Here is an 11,050-nt window from a genome sequence, read left to right as displayed (position 1 = left end):
AGGGATGATATCCAGATCTAATCTCTAATATTGCCTAGGACCAAAAAATCCAGACAGACTCTGGGGTAGGTGATAGGTTTGTATCCCAAGAGTGTCGACTGGGTCTGTCACCGCCAGACTGGGCAGAGCTGTGCTGTCCATGCAGATGATTTAACCTGAAGTGTAGACCCATAGCCTCTGGCTCCTCTTGCTCCCACCTTGCTTCATACCGGGGCAGCAGCCAGGGGTCAAATTACCTCTTTAAAACATGGAGGGAAAGAATGTTTTCAGCTACACTAATGCCTCTTGAAAAAGCATTTAACTCCTGCAAATAGAGGTGTAAGAAAAGCCAAGTTTCATGGGAAACAGTGTTTTATCCCTCATAAAGTTGTAGCAAGAGCAGACCTCCGGAGGGGGCAGCTCATCAGTTGCATCAGCTTCCAAGGAAAGTGGAGCATCTTCCTTAAATATTTCTGTTGTGCCAGACACTTCAGTTTGGGGCTTTTCTCTCATGCTTCAGTTTTCCTGACTGTGTCAAATCAGCCCCTGTGACCAGCAGAATTCTTCACTTTGCCAAAACCAAATGTATTTGTAGGAAGCAGATTTTTGGCTGCCGCTTTCAAAGGAGCCTGAATAAATTAAAACCACCAAAGCACATTTGCTCTGTCCAAAAACATCCTTTGAAAGTCCCAGCTTTCATTTTTTGTAGCCTGTCACCCAAACCAGGGGCACCCGAACAAAGCTTTAATTTTTCTCCTCCTTCCTGAAAAGGCTCTATTTACCTATATTTTTTCTGTCCCCTGCTAATTCCTGCACCTCTGTGGAGTTGCTTTACCAGAGCAGAGCAAATACAAATTTAATTTAACACCCCTTCTGATGTTGTTCATTGGTGCCAGCGAACAAACGGGGTAATTGGGTGTGAGACCAAATGTGGACTTCAGCTCTCATGAAAGTAATAAAAGATGTTCATGAAACTGCAGTTCATGTCAGGGGGTATTTCAGGCAGACAACAGAGTGTGGTAGTTGCTCTTGTACCACCCCAGGTGAGACAGGCATCTCTCCTTTGCCCATGGGGATGGAAAGGTGATGTCAGCTCAGACCAGGGCAGATACAGCCTTACCAAAAGCTCATGATGGATACCACAGAATCTGCCATAGGAAGGTCAAAACATGTGGATTTATGGCCTGCTTCTCCAAGGTGAGGACAGGGAGCACAGGAGATAAGCTTGCTTGATCCAGCATTAGATTTGCCATGATCCCCTGGAGGGAGACAAGACCTTCCCTACTGAGCCATGGAGGGGAACTTTCCCGTGCCACAGTGCAAAAATTCACTTAAACATTCACCATCTTCACACATCTCGACTGACCCTGGTGCCTGACCCTCTTCATCCCCTGTGTTACTGCTGATATCCTCACAGAGGCTTGGATCAGCTACTGGGATCTTCCCTGATGGAGCATCTGTCACACCATTAAAACCATGGACATCAGCTCAGAAAGCAAAGTAGGAGAGGAGACACCTGAATCTCCACCAGTCCATAGGGGTATCTCTTCAGTGCCATCCTCATCTGCCTTGTGAGGTGCAGCAGCTCACTGAGGTACAGCTGGTCCTGGACCAGGGCATGTGAATATTTCTCACCTGGAGAGTTTTTCTCCCACTCTGAATCAGGATGAAAATATCTAAAATTTAAAAATAAACAAAAGAAAAAAAAATTATTGCCTCAAATATATATGAGCCCCTGAGGTATTTTATGCAAAGTTTGGGGTTTATCTTCTTATAGTCAAACTTGCATGTCAGTGAGGGGAGTATTCTGACATTTAAAGCCAAAATTAATTTGCAAATGGACAAAAAGGCTTCCATCTTGCAAAAGTTTAATAATTATTTGTCAAAACTGACTTTGTCTTGCATATTGTTTTAGTGCCTCTGAGCTTTTGGGCTATTTTGGACCAAAAAAAAAAAACACACAAAAAACCCTAGGGAGAAACTCCCCATCCAATTTAATCCTGTGTATGTAGTGGAAAGACTGAAGGGAGTGATTCTGCATCATTCCTCTTTGAACTTTGCAAACCTGAATGTTTTTTCAGGTGAGAAGAACTCCTGTGAATCTCCCAGTTTGCAGTGTGAGGTCTGCTTGTTCCCTGTCCTTCCACCAGCCTCAGCTATTTAGGAAAATGAGGTCACTGATGGAGTCTCAGAACCAAAATGGATTGAGGTTCCCCTCCCCTCACTGTCCAGGCAGAGGTCTGACACATTTTAACAAGCATTGCAGTTGGATATAACGCAGTTTCTTCCATCAAAGGCATAACATTCTTGGAGCATCACCAGACAGAAGAACTATTATCAGGAAGAAAAAGAGATACCTCTCTTCTCTGGATGCTGTGCCAACCTGGTGCCAGGGTAGGGCATCCCTGTGACAGTTTCAGCCACGGGGAGGTAAATGTGAAAAGAGAAGCAGCATTCTGTGTTCCGTAATGCAGATGATCAAGTTGATTTTTTAATACATGAAGAGAATGCCAAACAAATGCACAGCGTAGCAGAGAAGCTGGAAAAATAATATGCCCAGTACTTTAAAAACAGTGGAGAGATTGGAAAAATTCTCCCTAATTCCTATTTGCAAACAGGTTATGTGTCTGGAGATTTCCTCTGCTGGTCTTTTCCCCTTCTTATGGCTTTTCTTACTTTGCCTCTCCTTGGTGAACCAGCTACAGCTCCAAACCCTGCTTACTGAATTTTTAAAGGTTTTATGTATGGTCCTTGTAGGATTAAGGCCCAGGAGAAAACCATTTACAATATTCAGGGTAAGAGTTTTCAGTTAAATTTCTTCCACTCTGCAAGAGAAGTCTGATAGGTATTAATAATAATAATAATAATAATAAAATAAAAAAATAAAATAAATTTTAAAGGGCATTTAAACAGTGCAGGAGAAATACTAAATGCTACCATTGAGAAAATATCCAGTAATGATGCTGGGAGGCTGAATGGAGACATCTTTTTTCCCTTTTCTTGTCTTTTTTACTTCTTGGCTAACAAAGGGAAATGTCCACGATGGTGAACATGGGAATAAAGAGAGAGAGATTTTTTTTTTCTGATATTTCCTCCATGAAAAATCACCATTTGCTGTGTAGGAAACACAAAAAAATGCTCCCAAATATGAAAATAACAATCAGCAAGCAGATCCCCCCCCACGTCTCATTTCTCATTTAGATATTCCACCATGTGAAGAACTTTAACCAGCTCTAGGTGTGTGTTGTCACTGCAGCCAGCCAAAGAGATGCTCATCTTTGCTGAAGAGACACCAAAGTAGGTGGACATAGAGGAGGGAACTGTAGTTATTTGTGTCCCTGTGTGCCACGTGTGGTAATTCCATTGACATGACAGTTTTGAATTACGTCAGGTCATTTCTGAAGAGTTCACACATAAAGGATTAAATAAACCTCTGTAGAAAAGAAATGCAAATTCAAATCCACCATATTCTATTAGTTTAATTACAGTAGCTATGAGACATAACTCAATTAAGCTTGAAAAAAGTCAATTACAGAACTTTCCTGCTGGTTTTTACAGGCTGTGTTGATTTTTCTTTTCCTCCCTGCTTATTCCTCCATGTGCCCCTTGCTGATTTTTTATGATCTGTTCTAGAGCAGCGTAATACATCTCCATTTTCTTTTTTTCAATTGACTGAGAAACAGCTATTTTTCTGCATAGATCTGCTCTCAGCCCAAATCCACAGTGGAAAGATAAGAAAAGCAAAAACCCAAACAAATTTTCAGCGGTGCAGGAACAAACAAACCAAAAAAAAATCCCCCGCTCTGGTGCGCGGCTGCGACTTTCCCCCCACGACGTTACAAAACAGCCCAGTAATGATTAACGTTCCCTGTTTTCCACAGGCTTTGCAGACACTCAGCTTGGTTCCCAGCTGCACAGATGACAGCATCCTCATTGTCCCCGGCTCCCTCTCTCGGGTTGCCTGGGGAAGAGATGCGAAAGCTGAGGTGCCTCCTCTGCCTGTGGGTGTCCCCACTAGCGAAGGCTCTCGTTGGTGCCAGTGCTGAGCACGGCCTCAGCACCTTGTGCAAAGTTCAGGGCGTGTCCCAGGTCATGCAGTCTGTGTGATTTGTAGAGTAAGACCCAGACACTACAAGAAGTAAGACCCTCATCACTGCCGTGGCGCCAGAGTGGAATAATTGCACCAACTTCAGAGGAACAAAGGACAACATTTAAGTCACAAATTGAGTTGTGAAGAATATATGATTTATCATATACTAACAAAAACATACAGTTATATTTTTAATAGTCTGGGTTTCTGGAAGTCCTCTGCAAAATCTAAGACACATATTAAATCCAAAGCAAGTTAAATGGTGCACACGGTGCCCTACGAGTGGCCAAAGCCCTTTCTAGCTGCTCTGGCAATTGAGAGGGTCCATCCCATACAGCAGAACTTCAGATGTGTCTGTGCGATGGAAAATAAGTTTTTGGTTTATTTTCTCATGCCAGGAGGAAACCAATTTATTCTTTTTTCCCAGGTTCTGACCCAAGGCATACAGTTAGCTCCAAAGTGTATCCGTGTTTGTGTGTCAAACCCATCTTGCAAAGGAACAAAGGCTTTTAAAGAACACAAAGGAAATCAAAGTAATATACTGTACAGATCGCTGTAAAATTGAGCTGTAGTGTAAGACCTTGTGCTTTAGAATTCACTACTGAGAAACTCAAATGTGTATCATATTTATTTATTCTGGTAGGTAAAAGAAGAAGAAGAAGAAAAAAAAAGAGTTTATATTCATTTCTGAAAAGCTGCAGCATGATGCTATGTACCGATTGTGCCAGTCCTGCTTTCTGTAAAATTATTGCCTGTTTTCATACTCCGCTAATAAAAAAGAAAAAAAAAAATCAAGGAAAATTTATTTTGCGAATCAGTCATTAAACACCACCTGGGGCTGGGACCTCATGGAAAAGGCTGCATGAAAAGGTGCAGAATAACAGCTTCTTGCTCCTGGGGTTGATGTCTCCAGCTGGAGTGGCAGCTGAAAAGTTCCCCTTGGCCACAAGACACTAAAGCAGTGGCTGCAGCACCTTGTGCAAGGCAAGCACAGGGGCTCTACTCTCTCATCACCTTCCAGCACAAGCCAGAAAAAAAATTCATGTGTGATGAGGTGATGATGGGAAAGACCTGACCAGAGAGTGCATCTTTAAACAGTGGTGCAGGATAAATTTGACCATTCTCAAATGACTAAGACTTCCCTGTGATTTTGAGAATGTTTCTGTTCTTTAGATGGAAGACCTGTCCCCTTTCGTAGGTCTAGCCATGGTGGGCTGTGCTGCAGAAGACGGCAGAGAAGCTTCTACAAAACTTGTTCCTCTACCTTGCTGCTCCCTCAGAGTTAGTTTGAACTTCTCCTGGAAGGTGAAACTGCTGCTTGGGCAAGAAGTTTCTAGCAATGTCAAGGGCTTTTCATCTTGGCTACAGGCCCAATCTGATGCCTGATGAAGCTGATGGAAAAAAAATTTTTGAGTTTATCAATATTTTCCTGAAGTCATAGGATAATGAAACTCTTGAAAAAAAAAAATGGTCAAATTATTCAATTTCAAAATATAATCCCACATCAATATGATTCCCTAATTTCTTTTCCCAAGTGCAGAAACATTGTAGAGGAAAAAACATAGAAGGGAAAAAAAGCATCTGGAAGGAAATGCAAGTGCATTTGTAACAATGATTAATAACTTTTCAGGCATTCTCAATAAAAGTGACTTTTTCCTAAACCAGGCAGAGAACCAGAACAGTGGGAACGTGGGCAGAGCCTGGGAACACCCCTGCCTGCAAGAATTTTGGTGCTAATGTGTTTGACCCAGTTCCATCAGTGTCTTTGAAGACTGTTTGATCACATGCACCCAAAATATCAGCCAGCCATTTGTCCCAGACTGCAACCACTGCTTTTTTCTTTCCACAATAAGGGGAATATTAATCATTAGATCTCCTTTTTCACTGCAGTTACAGGTCTGCTTTGAATATAAAAAAACCATGTGGGTAAGGAGTGTCTGTGACCTTCAAGGCCACCAAACAGCTCAGTAAATTCTTTCCTTCACAAAGAGGGAAACAAATGGATGAGCTGTGTTCATGTCCCTGCATGTGCTTATTTTCAATTAATAAGTCAATTTTCCCCTTTTACAAAGTTGATGAGGTAAAGTCAGCCACCTGCTAAAACTGGAACCCAAACCTGCAGGAAGTTTAAGGTGGTGTTTTGGCCCTGAAGACCATGTCTTAAAGTTATCAGGAGGTTTGTTCCAGAAAAATACAATGTGAGGGGAAAAATAAGATTTGAAAGAGCTCCACAGCTCAGTATTAACTGCACATGTGGCATTTTGATCCATTTCCATAAAGCATAACATAATATTTGCTAAAGAAGGAGGAGGAGGAAGGGGAAAAAAAAGGCCACAGTTAATATTCTCCTTCGGATTCCCCATTTGCTGATTACTCTGCAAGCTGTGTAATTGGGTGTCTCTGGCAATATGATGAAATGTGCCACAAACATCAAAAAACGGTGCTATATTAAATCTGCTTTTCATAATCTCTTCTCATTTCCCAGACCTGAGACATTTTATTCAATTTTTCCTGACTAAGTTGATATGTAAAGCCATATAAACATATCAATGCAAATAAATACATATATATTTTTCAAACGCTCATCGAAATGCACTCATTACAAAGATTTGCATCAAGGCTCTCTCACATGACTGGTAGCCAAAGAAACCAATTTTTTCTTAACATTGCATTATTTTTAAGAATAGTTTATGAAGCTACAGGCTACTTCTTTGTATTTCATTAACAAGCCGAACTCTATCTATCATGTTTCAGCCTTATCTTACCTGATTAGAAAATCATTTCCCTATTTGCATTAAGGGCAAAAAATCTATGCAAAGTCACCATAATGTTATTCAAGCCCCACAGCAGCGGTGAAGATCCTATTATACACTGGGGCTGCCTCTGTTTTCAGGAGCTGCAAGTCCAGCAGGGACCACGCTGGTCTTTTATTTTAACCCACTGCAAGGCACATGTCAGAGAAACCTATCTGTTAATAGTGCCTAAGTGACTTAAATACCTGCAGCTTCTGCCTGTATGTCACTTGTGGCTTTTGCATACATTTTACTTGGTGTCTTCATGATTTGTAGCCCCTTTCTGGATGAAAGCTGGCTTTTAGCTCAGCCCTGGGAAATTCTTCAGCACCCTTCCTCTATTCTCTCCCACTGCCAGGGACTGTCAGACCAGCATCCCCAGGTGAGTGTGACTCCCAGTGGGGTGAATCCCAGCCTCCCCACCATCAGACTGCAGTCTGTCCTTTGTCTTTTGCAGATGATGAAGGAGAATATTTTCATTCCTGTGGTGGCAGGATAGAAATGGTAGGATTGCATCTCACTTGCACTAGGCTCACCAGATTAGACACAGAGCCTGCAAGGTGTTTGACTGTCTGACTTCCACTGAAATCAACAGATGTCAGGGAAACAGTTTTCTCCAAGCCCTGATTTACCAAATACTCATCCAGGCAGCTCAGCCAAGACCAGTTAGGGCCAGACTCACATCCATGTTGCAGGACTAGGAGCAGGGTGACTGTATTGCACCCTTGCACCCCTAATCCTACTTCTGTTTCACAAACCTGCATCCCAATTGTTTTCCTCCTGGGAGCAGGACAGTGCTGGGACAAGCCAAGTCCATTTCAGCTGTGCTTTTCTGGAAGCCACGAGGCCAGAGACCATGCTCACTGACTTTGAGCTTCCAGCAGCATCCCCTCCCCATGGTTTTCCAAATCACTTTCCTGACAAGTGCCGAGCAGGGAATGCAGTGGCCTAAAGCGAAGTTAGTTCGCTCACACACAGAGGCAAAAAGCATATCCAGTCCACCAGCAAGGTACAGATTTCCTTCAGCTTGGCTTTCTTTCAAACACATTCTCTCTGCATTAGTAAGGCAAAATATCAGTGTTGGACTGCACCGTATCCACAAGAAAACACATGGACAAACTGATACACAGCAGTGTGAGGTTATTTCAACATAACTAAAGCTCCAATAAAAGGTGGTGTTGGTAGGACTTTTCATCTCCCTGGAGATCAAACTTCCTGCTTATGTTTTTTTTTATAGGCTTTGCAGTGGAAAAACATATCTCATAATGACGGGTCCACTGTAGGACTGGACTGAGAAACCTGGGTAGGGTTATAACAGCCAGCCTAAAATGATGTAAACTGACCTAAAGTGCTCCGTGTTGGTGACACTGTCTGTGCAGCACTGTTTTCCACTCCAACACACACTGTGACTGTCCACCTCCCAGCACTGCCCATGTGAGGTTTGCAAAGCCCCCCAAACCACGGGGTTGTTCCTCTTGCAATGGGGAGAACAAGGGCAGTGAATGAACAAACCCAAGGTCACGCCACCACCTGCAAAACAAACTAGGGAAGTCCCATTTACAGAGGGCATCCTTAGGTGAGAGAACTCCTTGCTACAGGACACTGGGAGGCTAGAAGTTACATGGTATTGGGCATGGAGATGAAATCTGATGGGGATGGAGCTCTTCCATATGGGAAGATGCCCATGAGGTGACCCAAGGGGTCACACTACCATCAAGAAGCTCGTTTGAGGCACCTGCTATTTCCAGACTGACTTTTTAGCTCTCATTGTTGTACAGTAAACTACACCATCCCTTACTGCAAAGGCAGCTGCAAGCACAGTTTAATCTGACATGCAATATTTCCGCTAATTTCTTCATTATTTCTTATGGAGTCAATTAATAGGTCACGAGCATCACAAAGGCTCTGTGAGTTAAGCCAAGTGTCCATCTCAGTGGTTTGGTGGCCATGGCTGGGGTGGCTGTTGGGGACAGGAGACCATCTCTCCAATGACACTGCAAAAAGAAGCAGAGAAACACAAAGCAGTTCCAAAGCCGGCTTAAAATCTCCATGCAGGTCCCCACAGCTGCCCTGGGAAACATATGAGAAAAACTGAAATCCACTGTGTTACCCTGGAAAAACCTTTGCTGATGGATTTTCATGTGTACAGTCTCGTTCTTTAGTTAAAAAATGAACTTTCCTCTAACAAGATAAATCACTCGCCTGGTGGAAGCAGCTCAGCTCCCTTCAGCTTGGGCTTGTTGAAAGGAAAAAAATACTCCAAAGTTGTGCCAGCTTCAGTTTTTCTTCGTGTCACCAAAAGAAAATCTCGTCTGATACTTTACAGAGTCCAGCCTCTCCTCTTCTCCAGGTAGAACTGGGAACCATCTAGTAAAAACTTCTTGTGGTTGCCCAGTGGAGACCACCAAAGATGAAACTCTGCCCCCAGGAGATTATCTGCTGCAGAGAGACCCGCATGTGGAATTAAGGACATATGTATTGCTGTGTCAAGAGAAGAGAGAAGCATCACAGCCTCCTGAAGATCAGCCCTGCTCCACCCCAGCCCTCCCACCCCAGCTAAGCTATCCAACGTATTTCCCTCACCTCCCCACAAGAGGCACCTTAAAGGAGAAAAAAATAGGCCTTCTGATCCAGCCTGAAACATGAGATATCTCTCAAACCCTCAATAACATCTTAATTTCCTCTCCTCACTCTCTGTGCTGGAGACAATTACTCAGGCAGGAATGTTTCTCAAGTAAGACAAAAAAAAATTACATTAGTGGGGAACAATGGAGGAGAGACCTGATTGAGCAGAAGAAGTGAATTAGTTTTGCCTTTGGAGACACCCACGGAGAAAAGGAAGGTGTCTGAGTTGCCTCAAAGTAATTCCTCTTTGCACAGAGCTCCTTTAAACAGCTTAAACAAAGAGAGACGAGAGATGGGCTTTTGAGTTCAGCCCCATTTCCCCAATTTTGTTTGTTTGCTTTGCTTCCACCTGCGTTTTTAAGTCCCTCCACCTCCCAGGACGTTTGCAGGGCTGTGTTACCTGCAGGAATGTGTCGTGTCTCCCCCAGGTCTCAGCACCAGTCAGGGATGGGAGGGGGCTTCACATCTGCCCATGTTCCTGAAGCTTTCTGCAAGGATAAGGAGAAGGAAGAGAAAGGAAAGTGTCAACTGAGACAGAACTGTTGTGTTTTCCAAATCAAAAATTTAAGAACAAATTGACCTGGGGCACCCAAAAGAAGCAGAGGAGGCTGCAGGGTAAGCAAGGGAAAACAGGAAAGCAAGGAAAGAAGAATAGTTTTTCACGTAGGGAGTCTGAAAGGGCTGAAATTCCAAATAGAATTTTATCTAAGTGCTCTTTAGGTCCAAGCAGATGATCACATATTTTTCCTCATTTCAGTTCATTTTTAACTGAAAAAACATATATTTCTTCTTGGCACTAAACAGAACATTTCTAGTAGACCAATCTTTTTTCTTTTCATTTCCCACCAGTACCTGAAAAAAATCTCTGAGGGAAAAAAACCAACAACAACAACAAAACCAAAAAACAAAACAAACCAACCAACCAAACAAAATACAAAAACAAACAAACAAAAAAATTGCTTTTCACTCATCTTTACTTGAAAAACTGTTGAGGTTAAGACCTCAAAGCTTGAATCGGGACCTCAGCTCGGCCCTTCCAATTGGCCTTTAAAACACCTCTTTTTGGCACATCTCTAGGGGCACGAGGGGCTCCCATGTCTGAACTTTCAGACTGTCAGGCCAAACAAAAGTGAGCGGGGCTCTCTTTTTCTTGGGGATGAAGTGGAACACGCACCAGCCAGGATGCCTGGTACACTGAAAAATTCCTGTGCTGTCACGCTTAACTAATAAATCGTTGAGCTATGTAAACAGGGCTGGGGATGCTATTTATTTATTTATTTGTTTAAAAGGGAGGGAAAAAAAGCAGCTTGTCCATAGGTTGCTTGCCAAATGCTTGTCAAGCGGTGGGGGAAGGAAAAATCAACAACAAAGGAGTTTAAAGACAAAATATTAAGAACCCCAAATTGGGTGAAAATTGCTTTCTGACAGATATCACCTATTGCAAATGAGACAGAAATACAAGTAATCTTGTAAAATGAAAGCCAAGGACAGACTTGTACCTGCCTTAGATGAATAAGTATCCCATTATCTTGAAGAATGAGGGCCCCAGGCTGTGATTATGCCA

This window comes from Manacus candei, unplaced genomic scaffold, assembly GCF_025592945.1.
Source record: "Manacus candei isolate 608988 ecotype Guabito, Panama unplaced genomic scaffold, ASM2559294v1 h1tg000005l, whole genome shotgun sequence".
In the NCBI taxonomy this organism is placed as follows: domain Eukaryota; kingdom Metazoa; phylum Chordata; class Aves; order Passeriformes; family Pipridae; genus Manacus; species Manacus candei.
This window is presented reverse-complemented; position numbering follows the sequence as displayed.